This window comes from Jaculus jaculus, chromosome 9 (assembly GCF_020740685.1).
Source record: "Jaculus jaculus isolate mJacJac1 chromosome 9, mJacJac1.mat.Y.cur, whole genome shotgun sequence".
NCBI lineage: Eukaryota > Metazoa > Chordata > Mammalia > Rodentia > Dipodidae > Jaculus > Jaculus jaculus.
The window spans coordinates 118,676,942-118,694,028 of NC_059110.1; the positions used below are offsets into that span (position 1 = coordinate 118,676,942).

The window sequence follows — 17,087 nt, forward strand, 5'->3', positions numbered from 1 at the left end:
CTGAGAAGTGAAGGCCACCTTGGTAGGATACAGATAACTTTTTCCTGCTCTCCCCAGAGCGCAGCCTATATGGGGAGAGACATTAAATATCACAGACAGAACTCGGCAGCAGTGGGAGGTGATGAGCGCTACAGAGAAAAGGGCACCTACAGCACCACCCTGCTGTGACACTCGCTCTCACATAGACTTTCAGCTTACCTTTCCCAAAACAACTGGACAGAGAATGACAGCTGGTGCTCATGGCAACTGCTCTTCGCTCTTCTCTGAGATCCCAGGAAACATTTTCAAGGCTCTGCTCTAATGATGGAGGAGCCCCATCTTCAGGGATCAAGGGTCCCACTCTGCCACACCCCCTAGGATGATAGATTCTCTAAGACCCTCTCCCTAAAGTGCTGAGCAGTCAGGGGAAAGAGAAGTTCAACAGCCAGGAAGATTGAAGGAAAAACTCACCTCCTCCTGGCAACCACAGAGTAAACGACAGGTGACAAGACAGAGTTCCAGGTGACGTAGACAAGCTGGAGTAACCAAGACAGGGGACTATAAACTATAGGCAAGTTTGAATTATATCAGTCATCTCAAGGACAACTGACCAGCTCCCTTAGTTGAGCTTTTAAATAACCAGGAACAGTGCTAACCCGTGACTTTGCCTTAGAGACTTGCTGTCCACCAATAATGTTCAAGACCCAAGGTGATGTCAAAGTGCCTACCAAAAAGCCTACAAAAGACATGGGGGAAAAGCCTATATAAAAGACACAGACTTCTCCTAATTTGGGGCAGAAGACACTTAGAGCACGGAGCTCGCTTCAGCCCACTGGGGCAAACAGAGAGTTCACCTGGCTGCTGTTTGGATTTCTGGCTGACCTCTCTGCAGCATGACCACTCTAGTGCCACAGCTCTGAAGCCCAAGGCCTGGGAGAAGAAATAGTGAGAACGGCAACTTCCAGGTAACCAGACAGAAGATAAGCAGAAATGAGGAGGCACCACCAGGTGTTCTTTCAAAATAAACTGGGCGGGGAGAAGACAAAAAAAAACAGCCAGGAATGGTGGCATATACCTTTAATCCCAACACTTGGGAGGCAGAAGTAGGAGGATCTCCGAGAGTTCAAGGCCACCCTGAGACTACATAGTGCATTCTAGGTCAGCCTGGGCCAGAGTGAGACATTACCTCAAAACAAACAAACAAATAGAATGAATAAACAAATAAACTCCAAAGTATGCACAGAGAGAAGCAGGCAGATGAAGTGACCTGTTGGTCCACTGTTCATTTTCACAAGAAGAAGGGGAGGTGGCCAAGAACCCTTTGTATGAGGAAGTCGTATTTTTTTTTTCTGACACTATTTCTATTTCACTGTCCACATGTAAGTCTTTCTCCCAAGACTCTAAGAGTGGTCAAGGCCATGCCTGTTCATAAGTGCACATCCTCTGCACCTCACAGGCCCTGGTCATAGGCAGGCAGTGAGGAGAGGCACGTGGGCAGGAGCGGCACTGGGGGAGGGGGGCCTGCACTTGGCAGCACTCAGCGGGATGGAAAGTACCAGAGAGCAAGCGCCCCACACTTCTCTCCACCAGAAGCACAAGGAGCACCATACTGCCATGTGCTATAGTCTGGTCAGACAGATGGATGGGAGGGAGGGAGTTTGGTTTGAGACAGTGTCTCATACAGATCAGGCTGGCCTTGAAGTCCTGTTCCTTCTGCTTCCACCTCCCAGGTCCTGGGATGACAGGCATGTGTCATCAGTCGGCCAAGCATATAAAGTCTACATTGCAGTGCCGGGCATGGCAAGACTTCCCAGTCACCAACTGCCCCCCGCCCCCGGGCACTGGGCTCCAGACTCCTATCTGAAGGTCACTCTGCTTATGGCAAGACAGTAGATCCTGGAGGAGCTCTTCATCAAAAGGACCTCACAGAATGGAAGGAGCACCACACGGTCATTGTCTAAGTCATAGCAGTCATTCCTCCAGAACCTTCCATATCACCTCTGTAACCTTGTGGCCAAATAGCATCTAGTACAAAGCCAAAGAACGGGCCTCCACAGCCTGTGTCCCTGAGGGAACGTGAAAATTCCCCACTGTCAGTAGTTACCTGAGCGCACAGTGTCCGTACAGGGAAGGGCAGGGAAGGGCTGGCTCGCAGCTGGAAGACGGTGAAGCAGAAGACTTGCACATGCAGGCAACACTGAAGACAGTCGTGCAATTCATACGCAGTGGGTGCACAGTGAGGAGGGGCACCCCGTCAACTTTGGCCTTGTTGACCATCTGCTCAAGCACCATCCCTTGCTCAAGGAGGCAGTGGGTGCAAAGGGAGCCTGATGAGCCCTTGGCTTTTCCACCCCTCAGGGAGTATCAAGTCACCACTCTCGCCCCATGGCAAGCCTTGTCCTCTTCCTCTCAGGCCAGTCCCTCTGGGCTCTCCAGGAATCTTGTTGGGCCTCATAGGTCTTTGGAGGAGGCCGGGGGCAGTGCAAAGGATCCACAGGCTCCAGGGGAGGCCAGGTGGACTCTGCCAGCAGCACTGGCATGTGCTGCCCCAGTACAGCCATTCCTACAATTTTGGCGTCTGATGCCCTCAAGGCTCTGTGGAGTACACAAGTGACCCCTTCCTGTTTTGAGGCACTGCCCATCACTTGCCTTCCATTCCTCCAGATGGTCCTACTGGCTGCTGTCTATCAGCTCCGAGGCCAAGGAGACCACATCTGGTTTTGCTCCCAGAGTTGAAAGCAAACCATACTCCTGACAGACCTGTCAACCAAGCCAGGAGACAAATGAATGTCTACAAGCCAAATAGGGTCCAAGTCTTTCCCAGGAGGAAGCAGCTCTTACTTGTAGAACCACAACAACTAGCAGTGTGCCATATTGTGGCAGAGAATCAGCAATACTTTGCTGTATTGAACCAGGTGGCAGGTTGTCACGCAGGCCACCTCGTTTATACAGGCACATACCACAACACACTGTGTCTTCACGTTTGTTTCCACGACAATTTGTCCAGCACCTCTCCTCCTCCCTATCTTTTATGTCTCCAGCAGGCCAGACAGGAAGGAAGGAACAGCCTTCCACAACTCCCAGCAGGGAAGACAAGAGAATAATAGACACCATTTATTTTCACAGCCAACTTTGGAAGAAGGCAATATTTTAGGTAATACCAAATGACAAAATGTTTAATATTTCACATTGAAAGACATAGGAGAGATGGTGCTTCTCAAGAGAGTCACTAAAGATAAGATGTCAGGCACAGTTATAGGCCCCAGGCCACTGGAGGCTGAAGTAGGCCAGAGCTGCCAGGGCTGCAGGAGGTTGTAGCAGGCCTAGACCCAGATAATCTGATAACCTTGCCTTGAGACAGGCAGAGGTGGGGCTGCTTCCCTCCCTCTGCCTGGGGCACCTGGAAGTCCTGGTAAGACTCTTGGTTTCCCATGGCCATGTGACCTTCTACCATTCATCTGGAAGGTCCTTGTATGTTAATGAGGCATTAGCCAGCAGCCTTCACACAGTCAATCCTCCTGTGACCTGTAACACCCCGTTCTTTCCCGCTACTCTATGAACGTTTATAAACCCATTCCCCCAACAAATAAATGTGCTGTCCTGTGACACAGTCTCCAGGGTGTTTCTTCCTGTCACACTCATGTCCACTCAAGATCCTGCTCCACAGTTGCCTGGATGCCTCTGGGAAACTGATGTGCAGCAGCCTCAGGGCGGCCAGGAACCAGAGTAAGAAGCAAGCCTGCTCTGGACCACACAGGTCTCAACCATAGGCCAGGTCACACAGAGAAAAAGTCAGAAATGTAAAGAATGGTTTGGAGGATATATTATTACTTTTCTCACAGCTATGACAAAATACCTTGACAAAAGCACAAGGGGAAAGGGTTATTTTGGCTTGTTTGTTTTGTAGAGGAAGGCATGGTGGCAGGAGTATAAGGCAGCTGGTCACAGTACAGTCAGGAAGCAGAGAGAGCTCATAGCTGGTGCTTACCTCACTTTCTCCTTTTGATTCATATTATTTTTTGAAAGAGAGAGGGAGAAGCAGATAACAAGAGAGAATGGGCATGCCAGGGCCTCTACCCACTGCAAACAAACTCCAGACATATGTACTACCTTGTGTATCTGGCTTATGCGGGTACTGGGGTATTGAATGTTGATCCTTAGGCTTTGCAGGCAAGCACCTTAACTGCTAAGCCAGCTCTCCAGCCCCCTCACTTTCTCCTTTTTATGTAGTCTGGAATTCCAGCTTGTGATATGGTGCTGCCCACATTCAGAACATGTTTTCCCTTCTCAGTTAAACCTTCCTGGAAACACCCTCATAGGCACACCCAGAGGTGACCAAATCCACTCCTATTGGCAATTAAGATGACCATCACAGAGGGGACTGAAAGAGCAACAGTGCCATTCTACAGCCTCCCCTGTGCTCCAGCAGGGACTGCAGTCTGGGCAGCAGCCAGCAGACACATGGTTATAGGGACTGCGGAGGAAACCAGAAGTCAGAGGAGATAGAGAGAAGGCCCACCTGCATTCGCATTCTCCGTCGACAGCAGCAGAAACACAGACATCTGAGACTTTCTTCCAAAGCATCATAACTGACAGACAAGAATAAAGAAAGACAGAATAGGGCTGGACAGATGGCTCAGCAGTTAAGCACTTGCTTGTGAAGCGTAAGGATCCCAGTTCGAGGCTCGAGTCCCCAGTACCCACACAAGCCAGATGCACAAGGTGATGCATATGTTTGCAGTTCGGTTGCTGTGGCTGGAGGCCCTGATGCACCCATTCTCTCTTTCACTCTGCCTCTTTCTCTCTCTGTCACTCTCAAATAAATAAGTATTTTTTAAAAGAAAGGGGGCTGGAGGGATGGCTTAGTGGTTAAGGTGTTTGCCTGTGAAGCCTAAGGACCCATGTTTGACTCTGCAGGTCCCATGTAAGTCAGACACATAAGGTGATGCAAATGCATAAGGTTGCACATGTGCACAAGGTGGCACACATGTCTGGAGTTTAACTGCACTGGCCAAAGGCCCTGGCATAATTCATTCCCCCCCCCCTTCTCTCTCTCATTAAAAAAAAAAGGAAAAGAAAAAAGAATTACAGGGCTGGAGAGATGGCTCAGCAGTTAAGGTGCTTGCCTGCAAAGCCTAAGAATCCATGTTTGACTCTCCAGATCCCACGTAAGCCAGATGCACAAAGATGAGGCAAGCACAAGATCACATGTGCCCACTAGGGGGCACAAGCATCTGGAGTTTGACTGCAGTGGCTGAGGCTCTGGTGCGCCATTTCTCTCTGTCTCTCTTCCCCGGTCCTCTCTAAAATGAAAACAAAAAATTAAAGAATTACAAAAAAAGGGAGGGGAGAGGGAGGAAAGGAGGGAGATGCAGATCTCTACAACTCATGAGAAAACAAACTTCGTGATCCCATTGTGGACAAAGCTAATTAAAACTATTGTCATTTTGGGCTTAAAATTTATAAGAACATATTCTACCTTGTCAAAAAAAAATTCCAGGTCCTCCTGAAGAAATAAATGCTACAGATTTATGTAGGACACTGCAGGGAACCAAGGAACAGACCACATTACTATAAATGCCCATTTCCAGTTGGGCAGTTTCTAACACCAGTGTTTCCCTCAGAGACCCCCAGGTCTTCCTTGCCCCCATTAGCTTATTATCCCCAGCTGCTAAGGTCCTGGGTTCTGAGTTCCACTACGTGCTTCTAAAGCAACCAACTGGGAGGGGCAGAGTAAGGGGGGGAGAGAATCCCAATGCTGGGCAGACATATTACTTTCCAGGTTTTACTCAAACAAGAAAGACAAAGAGGGCTGGAGAGATGGCTTAGCGGTTAAGCACTTGCCTGTGAAGCCTAAGGACCCCGGTTCAAGGCTCGGTTCCCCAGGTCCCACGTTAGCCAGATGCACAAGGGGGCGCATGTGTCTGGAGTTCGTTTGCAGAGGCTGGAAGCCCTGGCGCGCCCATTCTCTCTCTCTCCCTCTCTCTGTCTTTCTCTCTGTGTCTATTGCTCTCAAATAAATAAATAAAAATTTAAACAAAAAAAAAAAAGAAAGACAAAGAGATACCATTAACACATTTGTACTGGGCACTTGGAGGTGGCTGGGATCCCTCACTTTTCCTCACCAGGTAAACAAGAGGCCTCCTTGCCTCCCTACATGTGCCAGTCCTGCTCCTTGTCTGTCCTGATGGCTACCACCCTGGACAAAGCACACTCCTGTTGGGGTGCCGTGGAGGAATCCCATAGAGAACTAGCAAAAGACAGAACTCAAACAGGCAAGAGGGAACCTCCAAACAAGACCAAACTGAGAGCACGGAAGCCCAAGCGACTGTGGTGGCCTGTCTGCCCCACCCCCTCCTGCTTTGACAGCGTAGAGGCATTAAAGACACAGGTCCCTTCTAGCTCCTAAGCCTGGTAATGAGAGAAGCAGTTACTGTAGCTCCTTCCTGAAGCATATACTTTTTGTAGGCATGTTTCCATACTAAGCACAGATGTAAGCATGGCCCACATTCACTCCCAAGCGTGAAGGAATATGTGCTATTTGAAGTGAAAATAGCATCCATATATCACCTAAGAATTCATTCAAAGACAGCCAGACAGCACTGGTGCTTTGTTTGCATGTCTCCAGAGTGCCAGGAGAAAGCCATCGATAAGGTTCCTCTGCAGTGCCTGGCTTTGCAAAGGGAAACATGATTTCACTCATTTTGTCAATTTCATACTGCTTGTAAATGCAACTGAAAGTACACAATAACCCAAGCCCTGCAATCCAGGCCTGGGTATTTACACAGGGAAATAAACTGTAGGCCCTCCCAAGGCTTCTCCACAAACACAGCATAGCAACGTCATTCCTAACAGCCAAAGAGCGGAGCTACTCAAATCCACACCTGCAGGACAGTGAATGTAACCAGAGTTTCTGCCCAGCCAAGAGAACAGAATGAACTGCGGGCTCCAATAACATTACAGCACAACAAAATACTCATACCCTTGGAGAGAGCCTAGGATTCAATCCCCAACATTACTGGGGCAGGGGGAGGGGCGGGGATGGTAGAAAGGGATAGGAGGGAACTTTCTGGAGAATCAAGCGTTCTGTTTTGAGTGGTGATTAAGCAGGAGTATACTGCTGTCAAAACTCATCAAACTAAACACTCCAGTGCATACAGATGACATCTAAAAATGCTGCCTGAATGTGGAGAGTAGCATGAGTCCCGGAGCATGTTAGAATGAAAATAGACAGGCTTTCTGTACCTCACCAGCTCAGTCCTGCTTTCTGAATCCCTAGTGTGCAGGGCTGCAAATCCTGATAGAAAAGGGCATAGACAAACCCAAAGCCACAGGTTGCTCAGCAAGAGCTTTGCTTCAGAACACAGAGCTACGCTGGGGAAGTAGAAATCTCATGAGAAGACCCACCAACCCCATCAGAAAAGCAAAAGACAAAGAGGGTGCCCTTCCCAGCAGCAGAAGCAACAGTGTCTCTATGAGTGAGCCTCTGAAGAAAAACCCTGAGGCCTGCCAGGAAGACTCCTGTCCTAGCAACCGCGGAAAGGGAGCGGCTCTGCTCAAGCCATGCTGGGCTGCCATCTCAGCAAAGGTTAGGGCTTGCCAAGATCAAGAGCTCTGGGCTCTGGCTGCTCCAGCTGCCCACCTGAGAGAACCAGTCAGCCCAGACTTCACCTCTCCTTCCTGCACTGACTCCAAAGCAGGGAGTCACACACAGGGCCCTTGCAGCCAGCTGGGTGCTATGATCCAGAACTTTTCCCCACTCCAAGGAGTTACTCATCAGTGGCAGAAATTAAAAAACGCAAGCAGGGGCAAGGGATGGTCCATGGGGTGGAGAAGGAATTCTGGGAGGAGCTACAGGTTCTTACAGCATATTCCTGGAGCTCCACACTGTCCTCAAGTCTACCCATCTAAAGATGTGGCTATAGTTTCTTTGATACAGATGCTGTTTCGTCATACAATATAGGGTGCCAAAACCTGTTCAGTGTGCTCATGTTTTATGTACTACTAAGAGAAAGTGCTCCCAAATGCTCTTTCTCACTTGCAATTAGTAAGAGAGCTACTATCAACTCACTCGGATGTTCACCATTCATAGCTCTTTCAGGGGAAGAAAGGCTGCCTGGGCAGGACAACGCTCTCATTCCGCTGCTCTCCTGAAGGTTCAGAGGCCCACTCTGCTGAGTCAGCTCCCTTCTCAGTCTCATGTTACTTGGACTGCCTGTGTGTAAGTGTGGATGGCGTGGCATCTCCCATCTGCATGTTCCTGATGATGTATTGGACTCTCTTGAGCACAAACTTCCTTCACAGGTTCCGATTCTGTTCCTGTACTCTACAGTCAGGACTAAGAGTTCCTTCACAGGTCAGTTGTCATCATACATTGCAAGCAATGACAGCTATCAGCAGCAGTCACACTCACTGACATCCCAGTCTCAGAGGTTAATGTGGAGCTGCAGCTAGCATTCACAGACTGGATGCTGGAGATGTGGGGGCCGTGAGCTGCAGGGCAAGTCAGAAAAGGCCCACACGGGAGCCTGGAGAGAAAAGTCACTAAACAGAATGCAAGAAGCATGAGGGGATGAGGGGAGAAAAGGTCTGACACACTCCAGCTACAGTCAAAGGATATGTGGTGGTTTGATTCAGGTGTCCCCCATTAACTTGTGTGTTCTGAATGCTTGATCCCAAGCTGATGAATCCTTACTGGAGGAGATGTGTTGTGAGGGACAGGCTTATGAGTGCTGTAGCTACCCTTCTGAACCTTGCCACACTCCAATGCTGCTGTCGTCCACCTTGATGTTGGCCAGAAATGGTGTTCACCCTCTATTCATGCCATCCTTTCCCCGGCCATCATGGAACTTCCCCTTCCACCTGTACACCAGAATAAACTCTTTCTCCATCAGCTGCTTTGGTCAGATGCTGCTGTTTGCTAGCAATGAAAAGGTGACTGCAACAGAGGAGTGGGGCTATTGTTGCTGAATGAATAGCTTTTGGAACTGATTTATGGGAGGAATGTGAAAATTTGAAACCTTAGCCTAAGAAATGAGACACCTTGCAGTGTTGTAAGTACAGCTTGATGGATTCTGGTCAGAGCAGAAAGACTTAAATGCAGTATGAACTCTGAGGTTTGGCTTATGAGGGGAAGAACTTTGTGAGGACTGATCTAGAAGCATTTTTTGTAAGAGGCTTGCTGTGTTCTCCCTGTTTGTGTCCTGAGAATTTGCGCGGGGTTGCACTGCACAGAAATGGACTGGTGTGAGCAGATGGATGTGGCACAGAAAGAAATGAAATCTTTGGGCCAAAACTGCTGCCTTTTCAGTTGCAATTGTTTGAAAGACTGTGACCCTTGAAATTGGGCCAACTGGCCTGTATTGGGTCAGAAGAAAGAATGTACTCTTTTGAAAGTAAGAGCCTGACTCCCGCTTTTCGAAGTCAGCTTTACTTCCTCCTGTATTAATTAACAAGTTGGTGGCCCACCTGGTTCTGGAGTATAGCAAATGCACGAAAGAGGGTCACTGGATTTGCACTGAGGATTTGTTTCTTGTAAATGGCCATAAGCAGTGTGAGGCAGGGTTGTTGGAAGTCTGTGTGGAGATCTGTTGGAGCCATGAGGATGAGCCATGGGTTGCAATGGAGACCCAGTGGAGACGCCATGATTACAGGATGACTGCCAAGAAGAGCTGTCAGCTCAGATGGAGTTTTTCTCCAGGATTTTGAGCAGCCCAGCTGGAGGGGTGGAACTGGAGCTCCAGAGACTTGTCACTGGATAGAATTATCAAACTTGGAGACTTGCCACTGATTAGAGCTGTCAGAATTGTAGCTATAGAACTTAATGTTTGCCTTGTTTGTTTTCTATCTAGTATTGGTTCAACCTTTCCTAGTTATGCCCAATGCCATCTTTTGTAGTGTGAATGTTTATTCTGAGCCATTATGGCTTTTTATTTTTATATTTTATTTTTCAGTATTACAGCTCAGTTAAGAGACCTTTAGACTGTGGGGATGTTTGAACACTGGGATGGATAAAAACTCTGGATACTTTTAAAGTTGGACTAAATGCACTGCATTTTACATCATGTACGATTATCAGTGTATGGGGGCCAGGGGTGGAATGTGGTGGTTTGATTCAGGTGTCCCCCATAAACTTGTGTGCTTTGATCCCCAGCTGATGGCAATTTGGGAATGAGATCCTTACTGGAGGAGGTGTGTTGCTGGGGGCAGGTTTATAGCCAGCTTCCCTTTGCCAGTGTTTGGTATACTTTCCTGCTGCTATTGTCCGCCTGATGCTGGCCAGGAGGTAATGTCCACGCTCTGCTCAAACCATTCTCTTTACTATCGCCATGGAGCTTGCTTCCACTCGAGTTTGTAAGCCAAAATAAACCCTTTCCTCCCAACAGCTGCTGTGGGTCAGGTGCTAGATACAATAAAAACACCCTACAAAGCCGGGCATGGTGGTGCACACCCTTAATCCCAGAACTCAGGAAGCACAGGTAGGAGGATCACCTACCTGAGGCCACCCTGACACTACACAGTGAATTCCAGTTCAGCCTAAACTAGTGAGACCTCACCTAGAAAAAACAAAACAATATAATGGTATTGTATATATGTAAGTAGATGAACAGATTACTGGGGGTGCCATGGCCTAAGTGAGGTCATGGGAATACATTGAGTAAAAGAAGGATGGGGGAGGGTTAGTGAAAATTCAAAATGTTATGAATAAGCCATACGGAAACCTACTTTTTAAAAAAATATTGTATTTTTATTGATTTATTTGACAGAGAAAGAGGGGGAGAAAGTAAGTGAAAGGGCATGCCAGGGCCTCTAACCACTGCAAACGAACTCCAGATGCATGCGACCTCTTGTGCATCTGGCTTACATGGGTCCTGGAGAATCAAACCTGGGTCCTTTGGCTTTGCAGGCAAATGCCTTAAGTGCTAAGCCATCCCTCCAGCCCTAGAAACCTACTTTTTGGAACAATGGCACACCCAGAAGCCACAGACTGTTACTAGAAAAATTTCACTGTCAGGGATGGGATTCCTTCCAGTGAGTTGGTGGCCACAGAGGTCCCTGATGTCCCCAAAACATTAAGGCCCAAGAAAGATCTGCTCAAGTCACACAAAGAACATAGTCAACTTCCTACTTTTTAACCTTTTACTATTTAAAAGTAAATAATCCCTCTAGGCTAAGTAGGGACATACTCAGATTAAAACTAGCCACCACAAGGCTATGGAAAGAAAGTTGACTTCTAATCTTCAGAACAATAAAAATGCTGAGGGTGAAAATGATGAGCTTTGCTGGTTGAGTATGGATACTAATCAGAGAGCACAAGGCCCTTTGGAAGACCCTCCTGCTGATTCCTCTGGTTCCTGAATCCCCACAGGCGTTATAAACGGTGGCACCGAGACTCCATCCTCTAACTTCTGCCTTCCTGGAGATAAAGGTCCATCCCATTGCAAAGCCCTCTGGCTTATCACAGGTCTCACATATGGCAGAGACAGAAAGCCAGATGCACAAGGTGACGCATGTGTCTGGGGTTCACTTGCAGTGGCAGGAGGCTCTGATGCATTTTCATTCTCTCTGTCTCCTATCTCTTTCTGCTTGCAAATAAATAATATTTTTTTAATGTGAGATATAGGGCTGAAGAGATGGTTTAGTGGTTAAGCACTTACCTGTGAAGCCAAAGGTCCTCGGTTCCAGGCTCAACTCCCCAGGACCCAATGCACAGGGGGTGCATATATCTGGAGTTTGTTTGCAGTGGCTAGAGGCCCTAGAGTGCCCATTCTCATTCCCTCCCTCTCTCTCTCCCTCTCTCTCTCTCTCTCTTCCCCTCTCTCTCTCACTCTCCCTCCCTCTTTCTCTCTCTGTCACTCTCAAATAAATAAATAAAAATAAACTGCAGAGATGGAAGCAGGAGGCTAGGGTTAGTATTTGCAGCTCTCCTCCCTGCCCCTGTCCAGAGTTCTGGATTGAATTTTATAGGGATGCTCTGAGCATTGGTAAGTAGGGTAAGTGGCACCACCTTCATGTGGGTTCTGAATCAGATGTGGCTGGTCTGGGAAGAAGCTAAGGTGCCTTAGGGCTGTAGAAGTGCTCAAAGGCCTTCGTAGAATGGACTGATGTGGATGGTACTGCAGTGACTTCAACTTGGGGCAGCCACATTTTGGTGGCTCACAGTTGACATACTTCCTGTCTGGTGTGAGGCACTTTGCATCCCTTTTCACTAACTCTGTGTAGCTCGTCTTCTGGTGCCCTGTGTTTTAGCTGTTTTAAGTAATTGTTCCCATGACTGACATTTTGCTCTATTTTTGGTCTGGTCATAATCATTCCCCGTTCTGTCCGTTCTGTTCAGTCCCTCCTCTTCCTTCTTGCCTGGCCTCTTGTCCATGTCCCGTGTTCAGGGAGCATTCTGTCTCTGCTCTTCAGCTTAGATGCTTCTTAGTCTTGCCCACAGCCTTGTTCCCTATGTCCAGCCTGCCGGTGGTGTTGGAAACAGCCTTCTGGAGGTGGAGTAATCTTGGATCCAGAAAATCCGTTTATACCAAGTCTGCAATAAACCCCACCCACCATTTCAGTTCATAAGAGAGCATACAGGTGTCACTATCTCTGCCACAACTCAGAGCAGGTTGTCCCCTGTTTAAGGAGCTCCCTCCCACCTCTTCACTGCTGATTGATCTACTCAAGGCCTGTTGTTTATAGAGTGAAACAGGACTTGCTTCTGTCCCTAACAAGCTTCTGAAGGATATTTCCCCTCACCTCCATTTCCTGTATGTATGTATGTATGTATGTATGTATGTATGTATGTATGTATACATTGTGTGTGTATGTATGTATATATTTATACATGCACACAAACACAAATTACAGAAAAGCCCTATGCTTTGTTTTTGTTTTTTCGAGGTAGGGTCTCACTCTAGCCCAGTCTGACACGAAACTCACTCTATAATTCCAGGCTTGCCTCAAACCCACAGCCATCCTCCTACCTCTGCCTTCTCAGTGCTGGGATTAAAGGTGTGTGCCACTACGCCCGCATCACTTGTTTTCTATTCTTTTATTTTTTTTCTTTTCGTTTTTTTCTGCTTCTCTTCTTCTCTCTTTCTTTTGGTTAAGACCCATGCTTTTTGAGGATGAAACTGTAGCTGACCCAGCTTCCTGGCATCCATGTATCCATGGAATGCCCATGTCCATGTGGGGTAGGTGTCTGAAGTGATCTGAATGATGGGCAAATAACCCTAAAGAACAGGTGCCAGGGGCAGGGCTAGAGGCACCAATGTCAGGAACAAAAAGACTAAAGAAGAATTTGGGGTAGTCCTAATGACAACCTATAATCAATGGGCTCTGCAAGCAACACCTTCACCTAAAACCCACAGGACAGGCCTGCAAATGTCCAAGACAGAAAGGAATGTGTCCATTGCCAGGCTTCTCAACCCTTCACCTCAGCTATAATTCATTCCAAACCCCTCAAGGGGCATGCAAAGAAGGGGGTTGGGGCTGCAATTAAAACCAAAGGTAATAATGGCTTCTCCTCAGCAGATGGAGCAACTGGGAGCCTTGCTTTGTTGGAGACAGATGCCCTGCCTTAAGTTCAGTGCTTGGCAGAAAGCTCTATAAAAAAACAGGTTCATTTAATAGGGACAACCATCTTTTACTCACTGACCACCAATCTACTGTGGCAGACTGAAGAAGGGAGCTAAGGTTTAGTGTTATCCCCAAAATGTGACTATGTAGCCCCTATTGTCCATTTGGTTCCCTGGAGCCCCACAGCTACCGTGCAGAACCCTTGAGCTTTCTCTGGTGCCCTCGAGACGGGAGAAGCTCCTGCAGCAATGTACACTCACAGCAAGTATGTGCCCTGCTTACTGACACACACAGTCATCTCGGTGTCACGCAGGAAAACTCCTCACTCCCTTAATAAATGAAAATGATTCCGACAGGACTATTAGAAAGCTGCCACAAAGGTTGGAAGCCACCCCAGCAGGAATGTGCAGTCTTGTTGGCTGCTTCCCTCAGCCCATAACTGACATCTTGAACTATATGGCCAGAACTCCAATCTTCTGAGCAAATTCCTGAAAGGGTGCTTTTTTTACTGTGTACCCCAGGTCTATAAGCTCCCACTCCCAGGCCCCAGTAAAACTTCTGCTTGAGGCTCATCAGGAAATGAGGTTTTACTATAGGATTTTCAGCTGAAACAACAGCTGGTGTTTTTCCTTCAATCTCCTGCAAAACAAAAATTTATGTACCTAACTGTAATAAGGCAAAGTCTCAAGTTTAACCATAAGAAATATTTCACCAATGGCAAACTGATAAATTATTTAGAAAAGGGCTCAATCAGCCAGGCAAGGAAATACGAGCCTGATAGAGTCTGGCAGCTTTCGGAAATAAATACAATCATTGTGGTTTCCTCTAAATTCCTTCCTGAATCAAAAATCACCTTTATCTCATTTCAAAATGTCCCAGCTAGAAAAGTAAGGAGGAGATGGCAGTGTGCAAAGCACCACCTGGCTCTGGTGGTGGCACAATCACTTCCAGCTTCTCCAAGACAGGTTCTGCTGGAGGGTCCCGCCCACATCGATGTGGAGGTAGCTCTGATTTCAGCAGACATCAATGAAAATGGCCTTGTTGCAGGTTGCCCAATCTTTGTGAGTCTTACAATCTAGCATACAGTGAAAGAGGAAAGCAGACCTAGGGTCTTTCCATCACAGGTCCCTACTGCTTGCTGCAGATAATACATCAACCTCTCTCTATTCTGCAGAAACCCAGAAGCTCTGTAGAGTACAATAAAGTGGTGCGTGTTTAGCTTTGCAATGGTGCAAAGGACTCTGATTCACTGCAGGGGAGCAGGCACCTTGTGCACACATCTGAGCTTGGGACCTGCCTCTGTGCAAGCTCTGTGAAGCAGTTAGGTCTTGCACCCACTGTGAAGATCTGCCTCGAAGCCAGGTCTTACTCTCCCTGTGGCCCTGAAAAGTTATGTGAGCACAAAGCTGTACCGTGCACTAGGACTGCAACGTCACTGCCGAGCATACAACAGCACAGCCAGCCTTGCATCTGACAGTCATAAGCCAGGCAGAGGTTCCCTGTGACATCCGTTACCTTAGGCTTGTTTCTGAAATGGACTACCACCACGAATGACTTGTATCGAAAAATTTCTTTTTTTTTTTTGTTTTTTTTTTGTTTGTTTGTTTGTTTTTGTTTGTTTTTCGAGGTAGGGTCTCTAGCCCAGGCTGACCTGGAATTCACTATGGAGTCTCAGGGTGGCCTCGAACTCACAGCGATCCTCCTACCTCTGCCTCCCGAGTGCTGGGATTAAAGGCGTGCGCCACCACGCCCGGCTCCCGAAAAATTTCTAAACATTTTTAGCACACTCAAAAAAGATACTCAAGAGGAGAATATTCAGTGTCCACAGTTGTGGTCTGGCCTGCTGAGGAAAAGACCCCGCACTGTTTACATGGACAGCTTCATGCTAGGCTGCAGCTGACACTTCTCTCCAGTTCCACTCTGAGAAGCACCCAGATGGAATCCCACCTATACTGAGGCCTCTTCCTAGGCACCCCACCCATAGTCTTGAAATTGTCTCCATCTCCCCAAACTCTTGTGTTCAGAAAAACAAAATCTGATTTTACAGATCTCTTCTTGAAGCCCTGCTGGCTTTAAGCAATTTCCTTAGACTCATCTGTGGTGGTCTGCGCCCCATACCAGGATCGTCACTTGACTGTTCATCCTACAAGTGAGTCCACACTGCTGCTTTTGTGTCCATGATGCTCATCTGCCTGGAAGTAGGGCCTGTCTGCGACAGTGTCTCCCAGGGGCCACAGGACAGATCTGCTACCAGACAGGAACTGAGGCTAAGAGAACAGACCTACTTGAGAAGGGTCCTCTCACTGTTGGCCGGTATGAGCCACTGGCACCTGCCAAGCTATGCCAACAATAAAGCAAGTGGTAAAACAGAAGTGGAATAAACATTAACATCAGACACACGTGCTCTGGAAGAATTACTACCACCTGGAATAACTCTTTCTAAAGAAGTAATGAGTGCAATAGCAGAGACTCACTTGGAGGACAGCCCTGGGATGATGTGAGTGCCTCTGCTAATATTCCGTGCACACAACTGGAGAGCGCTTACACTGCCCTGCCCTCAACAAACTGCAAAAGTGCAGTCAGCAGGGAGGAAAACAGAGCTATTAGTCAGAAATACACTTCTGTGCCTGCCACATCTACCCACAAGGTCACTGCCCCTCTCGCCTGTCAGTGCTGACCACCTTGCTGACATTTCAGGTATCTTCCAAGTCCTCCAAAAAGCTATTCTTTCACTGAAACCCTGGGCAGCTCAACTGCCTTTAACGGAATATGCCATCAAAATTTCTCTCCAGTCCTCATCCAACTAACACATTGTACTCGCAAAAAAAGAAAGAAAGAAGGCTACTGACATTTTATAAGCCATGAACAAATAACTGACTCGAGGCAAAAAGGAAACACCATAGGCACACATCAAAACAACCACTGAGCCTTCTGAATAACCCAATGATGGTTCCCAATAATTAGCCAAGAGCTATAGCAGAAATTACCTAAGGACATTGGTTTTTGGCTAGTTTCTTATGGGAAGAATGCAAATAATAGATGAGATCCCTGAATTCCAGATCTTGTGGATAAATAATTCACAAAGCAAAATCCCAAGCATGGGGCTGGAGAGATGGCTCAGTGCATAAAGCACTCACTACTCAAGCCTGAGTACCAGAGTTCAATCCTCAGACACCACATAAAAAGTTGTAAGTCATGGCAGCCTTCTGTAATTCCAGCACTCTTATGAGATGGGAGGCGGGCAGAAGACTTTCCCAGAAGCTCTTGGAGAGTCCAGCATAAACAATAATATCAGAGGGAAACTGAGAGACACACCACCTCAAAATGAGGCAAAACAGCAAAGACTGACTTGAAAGGTGTCCTCTGGCCACATACCTTGTGGCCCACCTCCATCTGCACTCACACACATGAACATGTGTACATACAAACAAGAAATTTTTTAATTCCAAGCAGGCCAAGTTTAAGTGGGCTCCAGTCTACGAGCCTCTATGTCCATTAAACAAACTGGCTGCTAGAAGAGAAAGCCTAACCCACAGGCACACACA

The 17,087-nt window shown here is 47.5% G+C and overlaps 1 protein-coding gene across 4 annotated transcripts in view; it reads right to left on the bottom strand.

Annotated features, from left to right (window-relative positions):
* Rptor (regulatory associated protein of MTOR complex 1) overlaps positions 1 to 17,087 on the bottom strand; it is a 351,571-nt gene that overhangs the window by 248,125 nt on the left and 86,359 nt on the right. The gene's annotated exons all lie outside the window — the stretch shown is intronic.